We start from the raw sequence: 24,268 nt of genomic DNA, 5'->3' as shown, positions 1-24,268 counted from the left end.
TATTATACTGTTTTTAGAAGACTGAATGTGGATTATCTAAAGGAAAATACCAGCACATTATATAAATGAAATTAAAAATCTCATGGTAAGAGAGAATAATAGTAGTTTGTGCAAAGTAATAATTTAATTAATGGTGGTCAAAATCTAGTACTGACTAAATTGTATACCTAAGTAGTTAGATCCAAAGAAGACTCAAGTTACTCGAGCTGATTTGAAATTTGGCAAAGTAGTAGAATACAAGTGTAACATTATTATGGATGTTGACTCTGGCATGGAATTCATTTCCTCTTTGATCTGACAAATGAATATATGAAAGAACATAACTTCTCCAACTAAATATCAAGACCCAACTAAACATAGCTAGAAAAGTCATCATGCAATCCGTATTGCAACTGGGATAAAAAGAAAAATCAGTCATACTGATTCTGTATTTATTTTAAATGTTGGCTTTTTTCATAAATTATTTCCTTTGTCTTGCATTTTTAAAACATTGTGTTAAATGATTTATATCTTGGTAACTAATTTTGGATGCTTCCTTAAATTTTGTTCTGGGTATAATATCTCACTTCAGTTCCTAACCCAAGAAATGTTGTTTACAAAACAAATGCTAATAACCACCATTTATAATACACAAAATCTCATAAGCATGATTTCAGGAAGCATAGGTTAACATTTTGATATCATGGTCTCATGACTGATCAGGCCTATCTGCATGAGTAAAGTTGTACCTAGATTCCTCAGCCTAAATTTAGCCACTGTTAAAAAATGTTTATACCTTTATCAGTCACCCATCAGAGGTTAAACCTGAGTATAAAATCTAAGGAAAATAATAAGGTAAGAATTTAGCTCTTCTGGATATAAAGTAAACCACAACGCAGCATAGAGTAACTCATTTGACTAAAGTCAACCTATTTCTCTAAAACATGTTAAGCATTCCCTTACAATGTGTATTATTCTCAAGAAGGGAATGAAGAATGTGAGAAGACGACTAAGCAAAGTATTGCCTTCAAATACACATAATTTGGATTTAACTCTTTATTTCGTTATAGGCATTTTTGATAAAAACTTTCTGAATAATTGATTTCCTGGTCAGGTATAATATATACTAGTTACATATATCAAACCGCATTCAGAAAATGGTATATAATAATTGAGTAGAAAAAATTCAATAAATAGCAAAAAGTATATACCTATAGGGTAATATTTTGAAGAGTCAATTGGAAATATTCTAATATAATAACTTGAACAATTTCACATTGACAGTAATTATCTAGAATAGTTAATGCTATTTGGACAAGATTGTCCTTCTAAATGAGCAAAACCAATTTCTCCTTTTACTTTATCAGGGAAATATCTGAGCTAAAAATGGAAATTAACATATGAATCTATAACAACTGGAATGAATTTTACTATTTTTTAGCAAATATTAATTTCAAAAAGGTATTTTATTGTGTTATAAACATATATCCATATAATGTAACTTGTTAAATTTTATTCCTTTTATTAATTTCATTATCCTATTTTTATACGTATATTTTATTATGTCATCATACTAACTTATGAAATATTTGAATATAGTTACTCCACAATATTTCTCCTCATGTTCTCTCTTACTTTTTTCCAAACTTAATCAGTTCCAAGTTTTACAGCTGTGTCATTCATTTTAATTTCTGGGTCGAGAGTCTGCATATGAGAAATCTAATATTTGATTTTCACAGTATCGCTAATGGCTTTAGTATGAAAGTTTCCATTTCTATTTTCTTGAAGATGATATGATTTCATAATTATGTGTGGGTAAATAGTATATCATTGTGTGTAAATATATATATGTGTGTGTGTGTGTGTGTGTGTGTGTGTGTGTGTGTGTGTGTGTGTGTGTGTGTGTGTGTGTATAACAGTTTCTCTCTTCAATGAGTGATTAAGGAACATGTTAATTCTGTAGTTATTTATGCTTTTTTATGTGGGAGAAGGAAGGATAGAAATAATGATGTTTGGAATAAGAAACATGCTCTTTAGGCAGGCACTCTACTATTTGAAACATCTCTCAGTTGCTCTTTCATCAGTATTTCAATGATGAATTGTATTTAAAAATAAAATTTAATTACAATTGCAAAGGTGTTCTTTTTCAGTATATATATTATTTTTTATTACAATGTTACATTTAGTATTTCATGTGAGTATGGGGATGTATGTGAGCATGAAAATATAGGCCTGTTTGTACATGTAGCTGACTTGAAGGAAACAATGTATGTGAGATACAAGATTCAAATAAAAGTTTGAGAAATGTAAGTTGCTAAATTGAGGTATATGTCCAGTTTGTGGAGTGTGATTTCAAGATCACATTTTGGTAGGTTTTATACCAAGTAAATAGATGTTTCTAATCCAAAATCATAAGGAATAAAACAACAACTCTGTTTCATAATCATTCAGTCTTAGTACTCCAGACATTGCAATAAGTGGAAAAAATGATTGAAAGTATGGTGGGTCAGTAGTAAGCCTTTAGACACTCTACTTTTTCCCCAAAATCTTCAGATGTACTCTTTGGATATAAATTACAAGTATATTGATAAACATACAGATGTAATATGGTCTTATATATGTAAATATATGTTTATATTATAAATAGATCATATATTAACTTATATTTTAAATGTGTATCACAAATATTTATTTATATTTAAATGTAATTCATCTCATCATGCATACATACACAGACAGATAGATAGATAGATAGATAGATAGATAGATAGATAGATAGATAGATAGATAGATAGGTAGATAGGTAGATAGGTAGATAGATAGATAGATAGATAGATAGATAGATAGATAGATAGATAGATAGATAGATAGATAGATAGATAGATAGATAGATAGATAGATAGATAGATAGATAGATAGATAGATAGATAGATAGATAGATAGATAGATAGATAGATAGATAAATTTTTTTTGGTCAGTTGTGGGGCTTGAACTCTGGGCTTAGGTGCTGTCCAAATGCTCTTCAGCCCAAGGCAAGAGTTCTACCGCTTGAGACATAGCGCCACTTCCAGTTTTCTGGTAGTTTATTGGAGATAAGAATCTCATGGAATTTCCTGCCTGAGCTGGCATTGAACTGTGATCCTCAGATCTCAGCCTCCTGAGTAGCTAGGATTATAGGCATGAGGCACTGACACCCGACTATACTTATATCTCAGATTTGTTACTGGAACAAATGGTACAAAAACTATTATTCTTATCATGAAAGGACTTCACACTGACAGGTATAATTACAAGAAGGAAAACAATAACTATTCACAGTGGCAAAAAAATCCCTTAGGTGCCTAGCAAGACAGCATGTGTTTCCAGACACTGCATGTGGTGTGAGCAGTTTGCAACCCAAGCGACAGTGGAAGATATTGGACCCTAAAAACCTGACAATTGCATAAACACCGCCCTCTATGACAGATTTAGCAAGGCCTATCTTAGAGATTCTTGTTAAGGACATGATGAAAAAATTTATAGTTTAGTTGTGATTACAGAACTCTTTTACACATATCACTCAACCATTAACCATATTTAGCATAGTTTCTATTGCTCTAACATATTTTCTTGGCTCAGTAAACTGTTTTTTGTTCGTGAAAACTTAGCTGTTCAAAACATAAACATGGGATTTTTAATATTTTTGAAATTACTGCATGCATAATGTTGTATGAGATGAGCTTCTCCTTAGCATATCATAGGAATAAACTTAATGTGATTCAAACTTGGAAACAGGTAGCTTGTTCTCTCTCCTAGAAAACCATCTATATAGACTTCTTTACATGTAAACAGATCCTCATTTACTTGCAAAAGTCTGTCAGTGAGTCAAACCTAACTCATGCAAGTGAGGTGAATTCTTCTCTCATGCTTTCTTTACATTAAAAATAAGAACTGTTCGGTAATGTGCAATCATTTTAATATGAAGTGTGACTCCTATTTTCCATAATATGAATCAAGCAGAGGAATCAGTTTATGATGTGAAAGTGACTTAAAAAGAGTCTCAGACCTTGAAAATTGTCCTGGGTATGAATTTTTGGAGAAATATCCCTTTTCAAAGACAAAGAACTAATTTTTTAAAAATTATGCTGGTACTGGGGTTTGCACTCCTGGCCTTGAGCTCTATCTGGGCTTTAAATCTCAATGTTTGCTCTATACCTCCCAAGCCACACCTTCACTTCTTCCATTTACCACAAGTGGAGAAAAGAATATCTTAGGTTTATCTTCTTGGAATTGCTTCGAATTGCAATTGTCAAATTTGAACCTACCGACTATCTAGGTGTAAGCCACTAGTGCTGTGCTAAAACTCACTTCATAAGAATAAAAAATCACAAAAAGAGGAGAAAAAATATTTGTTCAATTATTTATGTGTTGTCTGATAAACCAAAGCACTTGCTACTGGAAGAGAAAAAGAGAGAAGATGGAGATGAATATGTAGGAGAGAGACACAAAGAAAGAAGAAAGGAAGGGAGGTTAAAAGAGGGGAGGGGAGTGGAAGGGAGGATATGAGAGGAGGGGGTAGCTGAGTACAATAGTCTACTCCTCACTAAGGTTTTTTTGGACAATCAGTACCTTTGCATTTATGTAGCCAAAGCTTTTTATTTTTGGTAGTAGTAAGCTGAGATATAAAATAACAATTTACGGGTAATAACATGTTAGTTTGCTTCCTTCTGTACCAAGGAAGCCACATTTAGGTTACTGTCAGAGAGAAGGCAAGAGTAAGCAATTGAAGTGATTCTGAGAAACAATAATTGATATGCCAGGAATGCTCCCTTGTATGGTGAAGTCAAGCATCACTCATGTTCCCTGTTCCAGTCTTCCTCTCAACAAGAACAGCAGAAACAGAAGAGGAAGGAGATATCTAAGTAATGATCATCTCTCTGTTTACTCTCATCCCTTGGTCTCTCAAAAAATGAAACGAAAGGAGACTTAACCTGAACTAGTGGGGAACATGAGAGGAAAAAGTTCAGTCTAACTTATTGTGAAACTTTAAAAATAATTGGAGCAGCATTTCAAATACTGAAATAAAACTTCTTAAATTACTAACAAAAAATAACTAGAAATTTATCGAAAACTTAGAAGACTACAGAGCTCACTACATAGTGGAATCTGAAAATTGAAACTGATTCCTGCTTCTATCATCAGAAATTGAAGATCGTCCCTAAACGTCCAATCCTAGGTAAATTACCCTTGATATTCACTTATACTTTGTGAATATAATGCCGAAAATATGACTTTAAATTTAGACTGCTGAAGTGATAAGCGATGGGAATTCATGATGGATAACATAATGCTGACAGAATGGAAATTATTTCCCTTCCATCTTCATTGTGTAGAGAATAAAAATGCTCTATTGGATGGCCCTGAAAGTCCAATTCTAAAGTGAGGACAGAAGGTGAATAGTAAAGATCTATCTTAGCCATTCTGAGATTAGAAATGTGGAGAAATATGCTCATTTATGTAGGTCAAATATGGAAGAGAGGATGTGGCAAGCCCATAGCCAAATGCCAAATTAGAGATATTTAACAAAATACCATGAAGTTGAAACAAGTCTTAAAAGGGGATCTGGGCTAAAAGGGAGTAGGGTAGAAGAATGTAGAGGGAAATGGTGGACTAATACATTCATAACATTCAATGTACACATGTCAGAATATAAGTAGGAAACATGAATGGATAGGTGGGGTTGGAGTAAGGGAAGGAAGAAAAATGTGAAGTTTAACAATGATCCAGATGCACTGTATATTGAAATGCACATACACTCTATTCAACACTGACATGATGAAGCAAAACCCCTTTGCACAACTAGCTAAACACAAATATTTTTGAAGTTTTAATATTCAGAGTCCTGAAGCATAAACCTTTAGAGATAAATAAGAAGAGAGAATTGGCATATTGTTGAGGCTTGTTTCCCTTTCAATATACTAAATTTAATGTGTCAATTCTGCTGCAAATATAAATTTTATTTTGCCTATTCTTTTAAGCAAATTGCTTAAAATGTAGAGAACCAAATTCCAATATCCCTTCATTTCCAATAAAAAAAATCTTATGCACCTTTAAATTTCTCAGTTATTTCTAAATTCCTTAATGTAATGCATTATTGGAACTATTTTCATTCCATAGTTAAATTTATTTTTTTGTTGTTGTTGTGAAAATACTGTACAAAGGGGTTTCAATTAAATGGGCAAGATAATGAGTACATTTCTTATCAAGCATTGTAGCCTCCTCCTTTGTTTCCCCTTCCCATAACTTCCCGTCCTCTCCCCGCTCCCCACCCAATCCTCCCCCCCACCAAAATTTTAAAGTTTGTTTTCGACATAATGACTTGTACATCTCATTGTTGTAATTGGTCCAACTGTATCCCTATTATTTAAACGATTTGTTTTTTCCCTTCCCCTCCACAAATTATACCAACATCAAGTACATTGAAAGCAGGGTTTGTACAGTGGGGAAGGGACATACAAAGCAAAAAAGAAATAATCTTATAAATGTGTTAGAAACAATCACATGAAAGGAAAAAACATTTGAATATATAGCTTAGGGTTCATTTCCCTAACATAAACTTGTCTGACAGTTTCTGTGTCTCAGACATACACTAGTTATTGCAAATAAGGGAAACCATGGCACTTATGATTCTTTGGGCCTTGCTTACGTCACTTAATATATTTTTTCCAAGTCTTTCCATTTCCTAACAAATGGGGCAAATGTCATTCTTTCTGATGGAGGCATAGAATTCCAGTGTGTATATATATACCACATTTTCTTCATCTACTCATCTACTAAAGGGGCATCTGGGTTGGTTCCATATATTAGCTATGGTAAATAATGATGCAATAAACATAGTTGTGGTGGAAGCTCTACTGTGGTCTTATATGTGAACATTTGGGTAAATACCCAAAGTGGGATTGCTGGGTCATAGGGGAACTCTATTTGTAGACTTTTGAGGAACCTCAATACTGATTTCCAAACTGGTTGAACAAGTTTACACTCCCATCAACAATACAGTAGTGTTCCCTTCTGTCCATATCCCCTCCAGCATCTGTTGTTATTAGAGTTCTTGATTATAGTCATTCTAACTGGTGTGAGGTGGTATCTCAATGTTGTTTTCTTTTATGACTAGGGAGGTTCAGCATTTCTTCATATGTCTATTGGCCATCCTTCTTTCCTCTTCAGAGAAGGTTCTCTTTAAGTCTTTAGCCCACTTATTTATTGGGCAGTTGTTTCTTTGAAGATTTGTTGGGGTATTTAAATTTTTGAGTTACAGGTATATTTTAAATATGAGACCCTTGTCCATTTTATGGCCAACAGAAAGCCCAATCCGTGGGCTTTCTGTTGATCTTGCTAGCTATGTCCTTTGCCAGGCAGAAGCTCTGCAATTTTATGCAATCCCATTTGTCCAACCTTTCTTTGATTTGTTGTGTTTCTGGGTCTCTATTAAGAAAATTTCGGACTGTGCCAACAAGACCTAGGGTTTCTCCTATTCCATCCTGCAAAGTTTTCAGAGTGTCTGCTTTGAGTATGAGGTCTTTTATCCATTTGGAGTTGTTTCTGGTGAAGGGTGATATATAAGGATCTAGCTTTAGTGTTCTACAAATTGTTAACCAATTTTACCAGAACCATTTACTGAAGAGACTGTCTTTCTTTGATTCTATTTTTTAGCTCCCTTACCAAAGATTAAATGGCTATAGGTCTGTAAGTTCATTTCTGGGTTTATAATTCTATTCCATTGGTCCTTGTGCCAGTACCAAGCTGTTTTGATTACTATGGCTTTGTAGTTGAATTTGAATGTGGTATTGATATTCTTCCAGCACTGTTCTGTTAAGGATCATTTTTGCTATTCAGAGTCTTTTATTGTTCCATATGAATTTTTTGATTCCCTCTTCCATTTCATTGAAGAATGAGGTTGGAATATTGATAGATATATCGCATTGAATTTGTAGATAGCCATTGGAAGTATTGCCATTTTCATGATGTTGATCTTTCCCAATCCAGGAGTAAGAGAGTTTTTGCCACTTTCTAAGTTCAGTTTTGATTACCTTTTTCAGTTTTTTAAAGTTTTCATCATAGAGGTCTTTCGCTTCTTTGGTTAATTTAATTCCTAGGTATTTTATTTTTTATGGGGCTATTATGAATGTAGTTGCTATCCTAATTTCAGCCACCCTTTTCTTATTGTTGGCATACAGAAAATCCATTGATTTTTGAGGATTAATTTTATACCCTGCTACTTTGCCGAAGTTTTAAATCAGCTTGAGTAATTTTGGAGTGGACTCTGTGCGATTCTTTAAATACAAGATCATGTCATCTGCAAAGAGGGAGAGTTTTACTTCTTCTTTCCCTATTTGGATCTCTCTTATATTTGCATCTTGTCTTATTGCTGTAGTTAGGCATTCCAATATTAGACTGAAGAGAAGTGGAGAGAGTGGGCATCCTTGTCTCATTCCTGAGTTAAGAGGAAATAGTTTTTTACCATTAAGTATAAGGCTGGCTACAGGTTTGTCATATACAGCCTTTATTGTATTGAGGAAGGTTCCATGGATTCCTCATTTTTCCAGAACCTCCATAAAAAAGGGTGTTGGATCTTGTCAATTGCTTTTTCTGCATTTATTGAGATAACCATGTTGTTCTTATCTTTGCTTCTGTTGATGTGATGAATTATATTATTTGATTTGCATATATTAAACCAACTTTGCATCCCTGAAATGAAACCTGTTTGATCGTGGTGTATGATTTTTTTGGAGGAATTTTTGAAGTAGATTGGCCAAAATTTGGTTGAGAAGTTTGCATCAATGTTTATCGAAGAAATGGATCTATAGTTCTCTTTCCTTGATGAGTTCCTTCCTGGTTTTGGGATGTGTGTTATGATGGCCTCATAGAATGAGTTTAGTAGTGAACTTTCTCTTTCAGTTTCATTGAAGAGTTGGAAGAGTATTGGTGTGAGCTCTGCTTTGAAGGCCTTATAGAATTCCGCTGTAAAACCATTTGGTCCTGGGGTTTCCTTAGATGGGAGGTCTCTTATTGCTGTTTCTATTTCAATGCTTGATATAGACCCTTTAAAATACTTTGATTCATCTTGGCTTAGTTTTGGCATGTCAGTATTTGCTTGGATAAGGTCCATTTCTGCCAAGTTCTCAAACTCATTAGTAGAAAGGTTTTAGAAGCTTTCCCTTATAATGTTCTGAATCTTAGTTGTTTCTGTGATGATGTTTCCATTCTTATCTCTGAGTTTATTTGGGTGTGTTCTCTTTTTTTTCTGCTAAGGGTGTATCATTTTTGTTACTTTTTTCTAAGAATCAACTCTTTGGTTTCTTGAAACTTTCTTTTTTTTTACATTGCAATTCATTTAATTATGATTTAATTTTAATTATTCATTTCCATCTACTGGATTGTGTTTAACTTGCTGCTCTTTTTCAAGGAGGCTCAGATGTCTCATTAAAGTGGTTTCAGGTCTCTCTAATTTGTTGATGTAGGAATTCAGAGGTATAAACTTGCCTCTGAATACTGTGTTTGCTGTGTCCCAGAGGAGCTAGTAATTGGTGTGTTCATTTTTATAGAATATCATGAACATTTGAATTTCCTTTCTGATCTCTTCCATGACCCACTCGTGATTCAGCAGTGTGTTGTTCTGGATCCATGTGTTACATGACTTTCTTTGGTGGCTTTTGGTGTTAAGTTCTAATTATATTCCCTTGTGGTCTCAGAGAATGCAAGGTGTAACTTCACTGTTTCTGAATTTGGACAAGTTTGCTTTGTGGCCTAAAATGTGGTCTATTTTGGAAAATGTTCCATGTGCTGCTGAGAAAAACGTATTGTCTAATGCTGCTGGGTGAAATATTTAGCAGAAGTCGGTTAAATCTAGTTGGTCTATGCAGTTGTTTATATCTGCGGTTTCTCTGTTGAGAGAAAATTGTGGGGAAAATTGTGTGCTAAAGTCCCCAACAATTAATGTCTATGGATCTTTGTGGGAGTTGAGGGAAAGTAGTGTTTCTTGGATGAATTAGGGTGCTCCGTTGTTTGGCAAATAGATATTTAGAATTGTAATATCCTCCTGAAGGAGTGATCCCTTAATTAGTATGTACCGACCTTTTCACTAATTTTAATTAAAAGCCTATTTTATCTGATATTAGGATTGCAACTCCTTCCTGTTTATGGGGGCCGTTTGCTTGGTAGATTTTGTTCCAGCCTTTAAAATTGAAAATGTGTTTGTTTTTGTGGGCAAGATGTGACTCTTGAAGGCAGCAGATAGAAGGATCTTGCTTTTTAATTCAAGTAGACAGACTTTGTCGCTTAATTGGAGAGTTAAGCCCGTTAATGTTGAGAGATAGAACTGAGAGGTATTTGGGAGTTCCTGCCATTTTATCTAACTACTTCGGGGCTGCTGTAACTGTGTTCTTCCTATGGTTCTTGGGTTCTCAGTTTGGGTGCTGTTTCTTGGCCTTTATTGTGGTCCTGTTGGTTTACTCTGTGTAGGACATCTTTAAAATTCTTTTATAGGGCTGGTTTGGTGGGGATATATTGTTTCAATTTTTATTTGCTATGGAAGGGTTTTATTTGACCTCCGATTACTAAGGAGAGTATAGCTGGATAAAATATTCTTGGTTGATAGTTGTTTGTCTTTAGGGCATGGCTTACACCATTCTAGGCTCTTCTTGCTTTGATTGTCTCTGCTGAGAAATCTGAGGTGATTCTAATTGATTTCCCTTTATAGGTGATTGATATTTTCTCCATGACAACTTTAAGGATCTTTTCCTTGTTCTGAATTAATCCTTTGTGCATTATAATGTGACAATGGGATATCTTGTTCTGGTCTAGTCTATTGGGAGTTCTAAAAGCTTCTTGTATCTGAATAGACCTATCTTTTTGCATGTTTGGGAAGTTGTCTGCTAGGATCCTGTTAAACAAATTTCCTAGACCATTGACTTCTGGCTCTAGGTGTTCCTCTACACCCATTATCCTCAGATTAGGCCTTCTAATGGTGTCTTCCAAGGGTTGAATGTTGAATAGATCTATGATATTTCTTGGATTTGTCTTGGATGGTTGTATGTTCTTTCTCTATAATATCTAGGCTGTCTTCTATCCTCAGAATTCAATCTTCTGCATGGCCTATCCTACTATCCAGACTTTCTACTTTTTTTTTCTTTTCCTTCGAGTTGGTCAGTTTTTATGGCTTCTAATTCTTTGATGGATCTTTGTTTTAGATCTTGTATGAAATTCTTTCCTTCCTTAATTTGGTGTTCAGGGTTTATTCTCAAATCACTTGGTGGATTGGTTATGGTTTCCTTGGACTCCCATTCCTTCTGTTGGGATCCATTCAGCATTCCCTGTGTGTACTGCCTGACTTCTATCAGCTCTCTGTTTATGGATTCCATGAATGCCTCTTGTGATCTTTGTCTATGCTCATCCCATTCTTGCAATTCCTTTATTACTCTTTGATTAGTTTCCTCACGTTCATGCAATTCCTGTAGTTCTCTTTGACTGATCTCAGCCTACTCACACAATTCCTTTATTTCTCTTTGAGTGTTCACAAGCTGCTCATGCAATTCTTTTATCTATCTTTGAGTAGCTTCCTCACACCTATGAGCTTCCTGTTTTGACCTTTGGTTTGCCTCCTCTCTCTCTATCATGCTCACACAGAGTCCTTTGCAGATTTTCAATTTTTTATTTACCATGTTTACCATTAGTGTTTGTAGAGCTTTTTGGGAGCTCTCCTCTGGATTATTCATTATCTGTTCTGTCCATGATTATCATGAGTGGGAGTTGAGATACCCGGACTTGCCATTTTTCTTGTATTTTTCTGGTTTATTCTGCCCTTTGGGATGAGAGTAACACCAGTTTGTGCTAGAAAACTATCATAAGGCAAGCATCAACAAAGTCTGTAGTTGCACAGTCAAAAGCCTGCAGATGTAATCTAGTTCAACAGATATATATTTCAACATCAAACAAGTATGTATTAATAGGCTATGAACCGCAAAGAAGAATTTGGCAAACCAGAAATTATTAAGTTTAGTGAGAGGTGTGGATATAAATAAGAATAGAGGGATGTGGAAAGGTAGAGGGAAATAGGTTCAATAGAATGATAGTAGAGACTGGGAAAAAAAGAAAGAGAAAAATAGACAAGCAAAAATAGTGAAACAAAAATTAAAAATTAAAAAGTGAAACACTGAAGAATGATGCAAATTAAAAACGCAATATTCAGAGAAGGACGGGAATAGGATAAGAGAAGGGGAGGGATAGAAAGGAGACGTGAAAAGTTAAAAAATAAGAATGCGTAAAATTTTATATAGGTATATAGAGGTAGTATGGCTATTAAGGAATTTAATTCTAAGAGGTTTTGAATTCAGTAATAAACTTCTGGATTAAGTTGTACAAGGGGGGATAACGTCTAATAATCGACTACAGGTATATCTGAGAATGAGGAGAACAGCAATTAAATCACGCAAAGAAGAATGAATGAGAAGAAAAAGTGAAAAGAATGAGAAAGAAAGGAGAAAAGGGTCAAAAGGTCAGTAGAGTTAAACAAAAATGAAAAAAAGCACACACATACATATACCCCTAAAATAAAAATTAGAAGAGGAAGAGAAAAAGTTAATAGAAAACAATTTTTAAAGTTAAATATTAAAAATTTTCTTACTAGAGACCCAGAAAAACAAAAAAATAAAAAAAAGGTTGGACAAACTGGATTGCATGCAATTGCAGAGCTTCTGCCTGGCAAAGGACATAGCTAGCAAGATCAATAGAAATCCCACGGATTGGGAGAAGATCTTCACTAGCCATACAACAGATAAGGGACTCATATCTAAAATATACTTGGAACTCAAAAAATTAAATCCCCCCCAACAGCAAATCCTCAAAGAAACAACTGCCCAATAAATAAGTGGGCGAAAGGCTTAAAGAGAAACTTCTCTGAAGAAGAAAGAAGGATGGCCAATAGACACACGAAGAAACGCTCAACCTCCCTAGCCATAAAAGAAATGCAAATCAAAACAACACTAAGATACCACCTCACACCAGTTAGAATGGCAAAAATCAAGAACTCTAAAAACAACAGATGCTGGAGGGGATGTAGACAGAAGGGAACCTTAATTCATTGTTGGTGGGACTGTAAACTTGTTCAACCACTTTGGAAAGTAGTATGGAGGTTTCAAAAAAGACTTCACATAGAGCTCCCCTATGATCCAGCAATCCCACTTTTGGGCATTTACCCAAATGTTTACAAACAAGACCACACTAAACCTACCAGCACAACTTTGTTTATTGCAGCATTATTTACTATAGCTAAGATATGGAACCAACCCAGATGCCCCTCAGTAGATGAATGGATCAAGAAAATGTGGTATATATACACACTGGAATTCTATGCCTCCATTTGAAAGAATGACATTGGCCCCATTTTTTAGGAAATGGAAAGACTTGGAAAAAATTATATTAAGTGAAGTAAGCCTAGCCCAAAGAAACATAGATCCCATGGTTTCCCTTATTTGCAATAGTTAGTATATGTATCAGTCAAGCAGAAAAGGTCAGATAAGTGATGTTAGGAAAATGAACCCTAAGATATGTATTTAAATGTTTTTTTTTCTTTCATGCATTTGTGTCTATTGCATTTATAAGATTATTTCTTTGTTGCTTTGTATGTCCCTCCCCCACATTATAACCCCTGCTTTCAATGTATTTGATGTCGGTATAATTTGTGAAAGGGAAGGGGAAAACAAGTCATTTATATAAGGATACACGTGGACCTGTTGCAACAATGAGAAGTACAAGTTGTCATGTCGAAAACGAACTTTACAACTTTGGTGGGGGGGTCGGGGCAGGATTTGGTGACGGGGCAGGGGGAGGCTTGGAAGGGATCGGAAGGGGAAACAAAGGAGGTGGCTACAATGGTTGATAAGAAATGTACTCATTATCTTGCTCATGTAATTGTAACCCCTTTGTAAATTTTTTTCACAATTAAAAAAAATTAATTAAAGGTACCAAAAGAGTTCTTTGCTTTTTTTGGGTGAGATGGGAAGATCCTACATTTCCCTTGTGTCCATATCCAGTCTCTTTTTGGAGTCTCTGGTCTGCTTGTGGTGTTTTATTTTCCTGTAACTTTATTGTTTTCTTAAGTCAGGTTGTTTGAGTAGGCAGAAAAATGCTTTGCTTTACCCAGAATATTGTCATCCTCCTTCCAGGCTAGTTCAATGGGAGGGATATCTGCTTTGAGTATCCCAAAAGAGGGTGATGGCTGTTTCTTCTACTTTGGAGATGCTGTGATGGGGCTAGGTTCTGGGTAGTGTTGAGGCCTTTCATCGAACAGTAGCTTTGCTCTGAGGGGCTAGCTTCTGAGGTAGTCACAGAGCCCAGCCAGGAGCTATTCTCAGGGTTTACTGTTACTGAATTTCAATTGATTGTCTAGACTGTTGTAGGGAGGGGCAGTCTGTGGCTCTGTTTATCCAGTGAAGAAAGCCGCTCCTGGGGCTGTTGCAGGCCTGGGCTGGGTGAATTTTCCCTGGGTGGAGCTGAGCCTGGAAGTTCAGGTTAGATTCCTGTGAACTGCTAAATGACTTTTTGTTTTCATCCAAGGACTGAGTTGGAGCTAGCTGCACAGCCAGGCCTTTGCCAGTATCACAGAGGGAGATCTCCGGTAGTGGGCAGGGAGGAGTAGCCTTCCCATCTCTGTTCCCTGAGAACGAGTGAGGAAGTCAGGCTCCTACTCACACAGGAGTCTGGTTCCTGGTTCATCTCTGGGCCTGTGGTCTGAAAGATGAAGATGTCTGCTCCTTGTCAGTTCTTGCTGGTGTTGAGTAGAATCTTCTTGCTTACTGTGTCTGGTGCCTTTGTCCTAGACTCTCTGTGTTGCAGGTATGGTGGCTCCGGCCACGACTGCCCCTGCCACACTCGTAAACATGGCTGTTGGCAAGTGCTCAGATTTGTCTCCTTGCCTGGATTTTTCCTCTCTGGCCTAACACTCTGTACTGTGGTTGCACACTTGGTGTGATTCTCTGGCTTAGGACTCTTCACTGGAGCACTGAAACTGCTTTCTATGTGATAGCTTGTTTAGCTTCCAGCTTCTCCTCAGCTATCTTCCCGGAACCTTAAATTTGAATTTTAAATGACAAATTCTTTTCAAATCCTTTCACTCGGGAAGAGGTATGGATAGATAAGTGATATGGGCAGAATAAGAATTATTCATAAGGTTCTAAATGGATGTTTACCTAGTTTTCTCTCAGCTGGATCATAGAATACAGACTGTCCTAATTGGAAAAGTTAGCCTTCCGAGGTTTTCTGCATATAAACACTCCATCAACATTTTGACTACCAAGGTATTAGTACCTGGTCACTTGTTTTATTTTTTTTTTGTCGGTCATGCAGGCTGAATTCTGGGCCCTGGCACTGTCCCTCACCTTTTTAGCTCAAGGCTAGTGGTCTGCCACTTGAGCCACCGTGCAGCTTCTGGCTCTTTTCTGCTTATGTGGTCCCGAGGAATCGAGCCCAGGGCCTAATGCATGCAAGGCAAGCACTCTACCACTGAGCCAACCTTCCAGCCCCTCCATCAACATTTTATTAGAGAATTATTCAAGATTAGCTATATGTTGATTGATAGTGACTGATCATGAGAGAAAGTTGAGGGAAAACCATCTACACTTCAGTGAGGTTCTGATATGTGCTTCACAAAATGTTATGAAAGCTCTACATGAGAAATCTAGCAGCTGCATTTCTAAAAAGTCCTTGGGTTGTTACATTTTCTGATATTGTCTCAATTCAAATACTTCTCCTTGGAGTTCCGTACTATTTCAATGATGCTGTATTAGCTCCTCATTACAATTTGCAGACTGGTCTTTTTGATGAAATTTGTGCTTTTCAAAATTGCTCTCCAAATTCCATCCACAAACTGCATACAAAATTTATCTGAAATAATTTGTATCTGTTTATAGTGCGTATACTTTTAGTTTTCATTACACATATAGAATGTAGTAAAAATTCTCATAGCAATTATACTGCACTAGCTTGTGGGCAGATTCTAATGTAAATAATATACTGTGTTCATGTAGAGTTTTTGAGTATCCAAAGTAATAAGCCTGTGGTTCTAAAACCAATACCTTACTTATATTGAGTGACAAATACATCTTCATATAAGCAGAGAAGTTTTCCTTGTATCTTTTTAACATATATTTTTATTATAAATACTGTACAGACGGGTTACAGTTACGTAAGTAAGGTAATGAGTACATTTCTTATTGAGCATTGCAACCCCCTCCTTTGTTTTTCCCTTACCATCCCTTCCCTTCAAACCTCTCCACCTCCCCCCTTCACCCATCCTCTGGTAGAGTGTCTTGTATATTTCATTGTTACATAGGTCAACCAGTATCCTTATATCTTAAATGAAGAAATCCTGGCTTGATTTATGTTGATTCTACCTGTGTAGACACATCTAAAATCACTGGGCAAGTCCAAGAGCACATAAATGCCATCATTTTTTTGTCAGTTGGTATAATTGTGTTCTACACATTTATTGACAGGTTACAAATTATTCTCAAACTTTAAAACATTAAAAATACTTTCTTTTTTTTTCTTGTTTTCTTGGCCAGGAAATCAGCAAGACCTCAGTCAGTATTTCTCACATAGGAATTTTCATATGGGTTAGTTAAATGTATATGTAGAGTCCAGTTTTCTGAGGACTCACTCATCTGCCTAGGAATTCATGCTGGCTTTTGGAAAAAGAGCTCAAGTAAGGATGCCATTTAAACCCTTATTACTTTACTCTTTACCAGGGTATTCTCCTGCTACTTTGGTTGTTGAGAGTGTCTACAAGAGTAAGCATTACCTGAGGAGCAGGGAGACACCATATGAATTATACTTACTGATGTTTCCAAGTGACTTGCTATCACTTGTACTGCATTTTGTAAGTCAAATCTCTCTAAAACTACCTGTTTTAAGAGATAAGAGGAATGGTAAATGAACTCTTAGGGACAAATACATCTTCAATATATATTGTTCCAAGTATTCCGTTTAAGTCATATTCAATAACTGGTGAAAATTGTGTTGGCTGAAATTATGTGTCTTTCTCCATGTCTGCATGTATACATGTGTATATGTATGTGTGTGAATAGAAACATACATGTGTACATCATAGCTTATATCATCATTTATTCCTTGCTAATAAATAAAGTAAGGAATTCCTAAAGTTTTAACAGAAACTGTGTAGTTAAAATCTTAACTCTTCACTCTGCTTCTTTACACAAAGACTTTGTAAATTCTCATTAATAAAGTTTTCATAAATTCTGAAATGTACATACTTAGTACTTAATGTCTGCTACCAAAAATCTTAAATACAGAAAAGTTTTAGACCTGCCAAACAGTCCTATTTTTGGCATATATAAGCAAAATCCCAAAATTAAGCATATTTAAAACATTAAAACTTAAGAGTTGCTGCAATGTTCATTTTGACAGGTGCCTTGTATAGAATAATTGAATTCTTCCTCCTACACATCTCTTAAACTACAAATATCAGGAATTATTTTGTTTTTGGCATGTCTATATTGATTTTATTCTTAAATGTGTGCTTATGTAAGAAATACATGATTCTAAAATTTCACAACTATTCTTTTGAACTTACTTTTTGTTGAATTGTCTAGTTTAATAAAATCAATAAAAATTATACTTTCTATACAATAAATGTACTGTGCTCAATTTAGCATAACATACACTAACATTGGAATGATACAGAGAAGATTAGCATGCACCCTGCACAAGGATGACATGCAAATTCTTGGAGCGTTCCATATTTTTACAACAACAGCTGCTGAAAGGTGTGTGGCAACAAAGGAACCATACTGCCTTCTTGGTGGGAGTGTAAACTTTTTCAACTACTTTGGAAAGCAGTATGGAGGTTCCTCAGAAGAATCCACATAAACCTCCCCTATGACACAGTAATCCCACTTTTGGGGATTTACTCAAATGATCATAAACAAGACCATACTAAAACTACCAACACAACGATAGTTATTGAAACATTATTTACGATAGCTAAGATATGGAACCAAACCAGATGCACCCATTAGATGAATGGATCAAGAAAATGTGGTATATGTACACATTGGAATTCTATGCCTCTATCAGAAAGAATGACATCTCCCAATTTGTTAGGAAATGGAAAAAAAAATATTGAGTGAAGTAAGCCAAGTCCAAAGAAACATAGGTCTCATGATTTCCCTTATTTTCAATAACGAATTTATGTCTGGGATAAGCAGAAAATTTCAAAAGATATGTGAATATAACCAGATCAGATGATGTTAAAGAAATTGAACCCCAAGATAGGGACACTAGTGGTTTTTTGTTTCTTGCTATTGTTTCTAATGTACTTATAATGTGCGATGTCATTTTTTTTTTTTTTTTGGTTTCTCTGTATGTTTCTCCCAATGCTATAACCCCTGTTTTCTCTGTATTTGAAGTTGGTGCACTTACATCTTGTATGTATGCTTCTCTAATTTGGGGAGGGGAAGGGAAAAAATGTTCAAATAGGGATACAGGTTGACCTATTGTAACAATGAGATGCACAAGACACTATGTTGAAAAATGAACTTTACAATTTAGGCAGAGGAAGGAAGGGTAAGGGGAGTGTACTTGTGGAGGTGGGAGGGAAGGGATGATAGGGGAAATATAAAGGAGAAGGTAACAATGCTTGTTAGGAAACGTTCGAGTTTCCTTGTACTTGTAAATGTGACCCCTCTGCACAGTATTATTACAAAAAAAACATACAAAATGTTCTGAGATGGAAGAGTTTATTTCCTCTATTTTGCCCATATAATATCGTTAACAAAGAAATTAATGCAGAACACTGATATGAAGGTAATTTGAATAAATGTGTGTGTGTGTGTGTGTGTGTGTGTGTGTGTGTGTGTGTGTGCGGCACCACGCAAGCGAACACACACGTGCATGCGAACACACGCCATGCATGTATATTGGTGTGCTCAGAGTTTAAAATCGGGGCTTCAAGGTCTTGTTAGGCCTTTCCTGTCTAGATTGGTGAGCTACTATATAAGCTACACCTCAATTCCTGGCTCTTTGCTACTTCATTAAACATTTTGAAAAATAATTTCATGAAGGTTTTTTTTTTTTTTTTTTTTTTTTGGCGCTGATTGGTTCCCAAATGTTATCCACATATCTCAGTCTCCTGAGCAAATATTCAGAGTAGATAGGATTATAGGTGTGACCAGCCAGCACAAGGCTTTTAGAATAATTTTAAAAGTAAAAGAAAATTTATTTCATGGAGGCCTGTTTTATCATCTAATTTGAAAAACTTTTGGAGTGATTATATGCCAATTTAATTCATTTGGAGATTAAAAGATAGTAATTGATGATATTTAAAAGTTTTAGTACTTTTTAAAAAAGAAACTGGAACAGTGGGACAGAAGAAATTTGGCTGTCTTCAGACCTCAATTTGTAAGCTCAGCTCTGTGCATGATAACCCAATGTCACCAACACAGTCTGTATTGAAGACAAAATGTGACAAAAACGATCACTATGGGCAATATTTGCTAGGCTGTTATTTCCTGGACAATATGAATATTGAATTGAGAGTGTAAGAGAATGGAGAGATTTTACCCACCTTCTTGGTATTGCTGAAAGACTTTTGGAAACTGATTCATTTCCTTCCTCACTGTGTGTGTCTTTGGGCCATGCACTTACTGTCTTTAACTACAATTTTTCCCAACGCTACAATGGTAATAACATTAGCATTATAGCAAATGTTATCTTAAGAATTAAGAGAATAAAACTTGTGAAAAACTTAACATAAACCTATGAATGAGCTTTGAGTTTAGCCAGCATTCTTTTTTAAATACTAAATAGAATGTGATAAGTAGTACAGAAACCATTACATGTAGTGTGAGCAACCAGAAGTAATATCTATTGACCATGCTCTGCTTCCAAGGAAGCCAGGTGGATAACTTCTTATGCTGTAAATCAAACTAGTTATCTTATGTCGTGATAGTGCAAAAATATCAGAGACAGAACGATGAATGAAGGTTGTAGACTGAGGTGAAATCCATATGAAAATGTGCAAAACTGATAAAACATCAAAGTATCTAAGCAGTATGTTGTGTTTTACAACATTTACGTTACATCACAAAGATAAGGAAGACCTAGAAGAATAAATTATCTTTTTGATATTCTATCATAGGTCCTTAGAAGGATGAACACTTTCCTCATCATCAGATGAGGGGAACTATATTTTTTGTTTGCTTCCTTCCATTTATTCTTCAATTTGAAATCTGAACTACAGGAGACTGAAAGAAACCAAGTGAAATGAGTCATGCAGGCTTTGGTAAGAACAAAGTAAAATAAATAAAATATATATAGCCTTGTAAAAGGTCTAACTAAATTGAGTTATATAGTCTCAAGCGTTAACAGAAAATGATTTAAAAAATATCATGTTATTAAAAATTAAAAATGTTAGGAGCTGCTTAATTTTTTTCCTTTCTACTACCTTGAATTAATTATTGATTTTCTATAGAGAGATTAAAGATGAGATTAACAAGAAACTTGATTAAAAATGAGCAAAATTTCTGAATAAACATGTTTTCCAAAAAGCCGTGAAAATCGCCTGTGGATTTACAAATTTGTATTTAATACAACTTCTATGCTGGCTTAATGCTTTGTGAGGAGGTCATTAGAGAAATGTAATTCAAAATTACTATGATACTACTTCTTAACTGTTATAACTCTTATCAAAAATATCCAAGGAACCAGGTATGGTGGTAAAGACTGGTAATTCCAAGTGATTGGAGGTTGGAGTAAAAGTATTTGAGTCTAAGGCCAGTCTTGATTACTGCACACAGTAAAAACCTGCCCTTTAAACAAACTCAAAAGGTAATAATGTTGGCTGGCTACACTGTGGAGAAAAGGAAATTTTCTACACTCTTGGTCAAAATACAGGTTAGTGTTCTCGTTGTAGAAAGTAGTATGCAGTTTTCTAAAGAAATCCAAAGTTGAAATAATCACACACAATCGTGTGATTATTTCTCTCTGGGTAACATAAACATATCTGTAGTTCATTGTTATTCACAATATTCACAACAACAGCCAAGATATAAATTGAAGTCCAGTGTTCACCTACAAACTAATAAAACAACTGTGGTACATGCACAAATATCTTTTTCTGTTGATCCCTAAGTAATTTTTTATTGTTTTCTTGTTTCTATGTGATTAACCTCCAAATTAGAAATCCAGATATATAATTTAATTTAATCAATACTATGTATTGAATACTACTCTCTGCATTCTTCACACTAAGATCACCAAATATGATGAGTCTGAAATAATTAGTCTCTTTTTGACCTATGTTAATATTCTTTACAATATGAGTGAAATGTTTATAAAGTAGTATTTGTTTTAGCTTAATTGCTCTGATGAGAAAATATATGATATTATCAAAGCTTAAAAATGATTTGATTTAAAGTTTAGAATTCAGGAAATGGTTTTGACTACTTTGGTTACTGGAGCCTTCACTACAACCTCATGAGACAATTTATATGGATGAAGCAAAAATATGACATTAGACATTTATGAATAAAAAATCGTCATTCTGGATATGTAGAGCTCCATATAAAACATAGAAAATTTAGCTTCTTAATACCTGAATATGGTAGTACATTTAATTGCAGGGTAAGTACTTGTTCTGAAAGGAGATAAAATTGCACTTATTTGAAATGTAAACCTAAGTATTTATTTGAATAAAAGACAATGATTAAAATATCACTCATTCAAGAAACAAGACGCACAATTAGTTGTTTTTCATGACAGTTATGTTCTCTAAACTTACTACAAATACTAGATTAGAAAACCTAATTCATTGCTTTGTAGGGAAATAGTAATTCCGTTTCTTAAATCCCATGACAATAACTTTTTCTCAAACAATTGCTAAGTAACTGTTTTATATTTTTTGTCATAGAATCTTATTCGAAAAATTTTTATTCATCAAGTTAAATAATTGGCAAACAATATAAATTATGCATGGACAAAGTTTATCTAACATGAGTTTTTTTTTTTCCAGAGGACAGATCATGGCTCTCTTAATGAACACTAGAAGGCAGTGTGTTCTTTTTTAATTTTTAGTTATTTTGTTAATAGATATTAATTGTCAGAAATGACAATTCCACAATATATTTAATGTATTTGATTATACTCCCTCTATTTCCTTCTCATTGCTCTTTCCTCCAAAGATCTGTTTTTCACATAAAATTACATCTTTATATATACGCGTATAAACTAATTTGGAACATTTAAGCTAAACTGCAAGTTAATTCAAGATGTACAGTGAATTAATAGAATGAATAAAAACCTGAATATTTTTGTTAACTTTTGAATTGAGTTATCATTATTATTACGGTTAGGGTTAAGATCCCAAACAGAATTAGAAAATGGATTAGAGAAATAGAAAATTTAGGTTCATCACAGGATGACCCATTGCAAAAATGACACACACAAGACACTATGTTGAAAATGGAGGATGACCCATTGCAACAATGATACGCACAAGACACTATGTTGAAAATGAAGTTTACACCATGGGGAGGGAAGGGTATGAGAAGTGGGGAAGGATGGGATAGTGGGAGAACAAGAAAGAAGTGGGTCACTATGCTCAACAAGAAACGTACTCCTTACCTTACACATGTAACTAATCCCTCTTTAAAGCATCTTTTCAACAAAATAAAATTTTTAAAAAATAATGAAAAATAAAACCTGACAGGAAATAGAAAAACACTTAAAAATTTATGTTCATAATGCAAGTAAAATTTAGACCTACACGCTGAGCAAGAGTTAGGATAAATATGAAAAAAGTGGCTTGCTATTAACATGATGATTTGGTTATACATAGGTTTAGGATTAGGCAAGGTGTGCCAGTTAGAGCGGGGTTAGGATGAGAAAAATATGTAAGACATTGTGTAAAAGAATTAGGCAAGGTGTGCCAGTAAGAGCAGGGTTAGGATGAGAAAAACATGTAAGACATTGTGTAAAACTGCCACATATTTTAAGAAGAATGAATGGAAGAATGAATGAAAACCAGTCTGTGTTACTTTAAACATTCAGATATAATTTGGTTTAAAGTGTGAGATATTTTTGTTCCGGTTAAGGTTAGGGAAGGATAAGCTTTGAGGTAAATTTTAGTTTTCCAATAAGAAGTAGAAGCCAAAAAAAATGTGCGATTGAATAGAATCTAGAAAATTTTTCTTACATTAACCATTTGGTGTTAAATCAGAATGTGATTTGGATTAGGTTTCTGGTTAACCGGAGTTGAGGATAGAGTAAAGAAATGGGTTAAACTAGTGGCTCACGCCTATTATACTAGCTACTCAGGAAGCTGTTTTCTGAGGATCGCAGTTCAAAGGTAGCCCAGGCAGGAAAGTCCATGAGACTTTTATCTCAAATTAACCACCATAAAACACAAAAGCGGTGCTGTGGCTCAATTGGTAAAACGCACACCTTGAGCTAAAAAACTCAGGAATCATGCCCTGGCCCAGAGTGCAAGCCCCACGACCGACAAAAAGAAAAAAAAAAGATGTTAAATATTAAGTAAAGCTGAAACTTTTTTTAGGAATTCAGGAAAAACTGGGATAATGGAAGTACAATGTATTTCATAAAATCAGGATTTGAGATCAATGGGTATAATGATTCCTGTTATGGAACAAAATACATTCAGAGTTAAGAGTGAAAAATCTGTAGGGTTTACAGGAAACCTGCAATTTATTTCAAGAATTACCAGTGGAATTTCAGTTAGGATTGCACAAAACGAGCATTTTTCATACATTTTAGAATTGGGATACGATTAGTGTCAGGGTTATGGTTAGGATTCCAGCCATGTTTAGGCTTAGAGTGAAGGAGAAAAAAAATGAGGGTCAAAATGAAGGTAAATTTTAATAGAAGCCTGGTAAGAATTAGAATGAATGTAAACTAGAGTATTGCTATTAATATTAGAATCTACTTACAATTAGGCTGATGGTTATTCTCAATGTTCCAGTTAAGAAAGATTAAGTTTTGGGTTAGAAAATGACTTAGATATTGGAAAAATTGAAACCTATGTTTGGAATGATGAGTGAAAACTAGTGTACTTATGTTAGTGTTAGTAATGTCATATAATTCGGATTAAGATTAGGGTCAGTGTTTTCTTCTGATTATATTTACTGTTACGAATAAGAAAGCTCTTAGTATAAAATTGTGTTCACTAACAAGTAGAAGCAAACATATGAGGCAGAATAGTAACTATAACATTAATATTATA

At 34.8% G+C, this 24,268-nt stretch overlaps 1 non-coding gene across 1 annotated transcript; it reads left to right on the top strand.

The window, feature by feature from the left end:
- Nucleotides 1-17,671: 17,671 nt before the first annotated feature.
- Nucleotides 17,672-17,778, top strand: LOC122124719. The gene has a single exon (XR_006150626.1). It is a non-coding gene; the product is annotated as a U6 spliceosomal RNA (small nuclear RNA).
- The last annotated feature ends 6,490 nt before the right edge of the window (nt 17,779-24,268 follow it).

This window comes from Dipodomys spectabilis, unplaced genomic scaffold (assembly GCF_019054845.1).
Source record: "Dipodomys spectabilis isolate Male_0828 unplaced genomic scaffold, ASM1905484v1 ptg000242l, whole genome shotgun sequence".
Taxonomy (NCBI): Eukaryota; Metazoa; Chordata; class Mammalia; order Rodentia; family Heteromyidae; genus Dipodomys; species Dipodomys spectabilis.
Note: the sequence above shows the minus strand (reverse complement) of the source record. Positions and strands in the feature narration are given on the sequence as shown.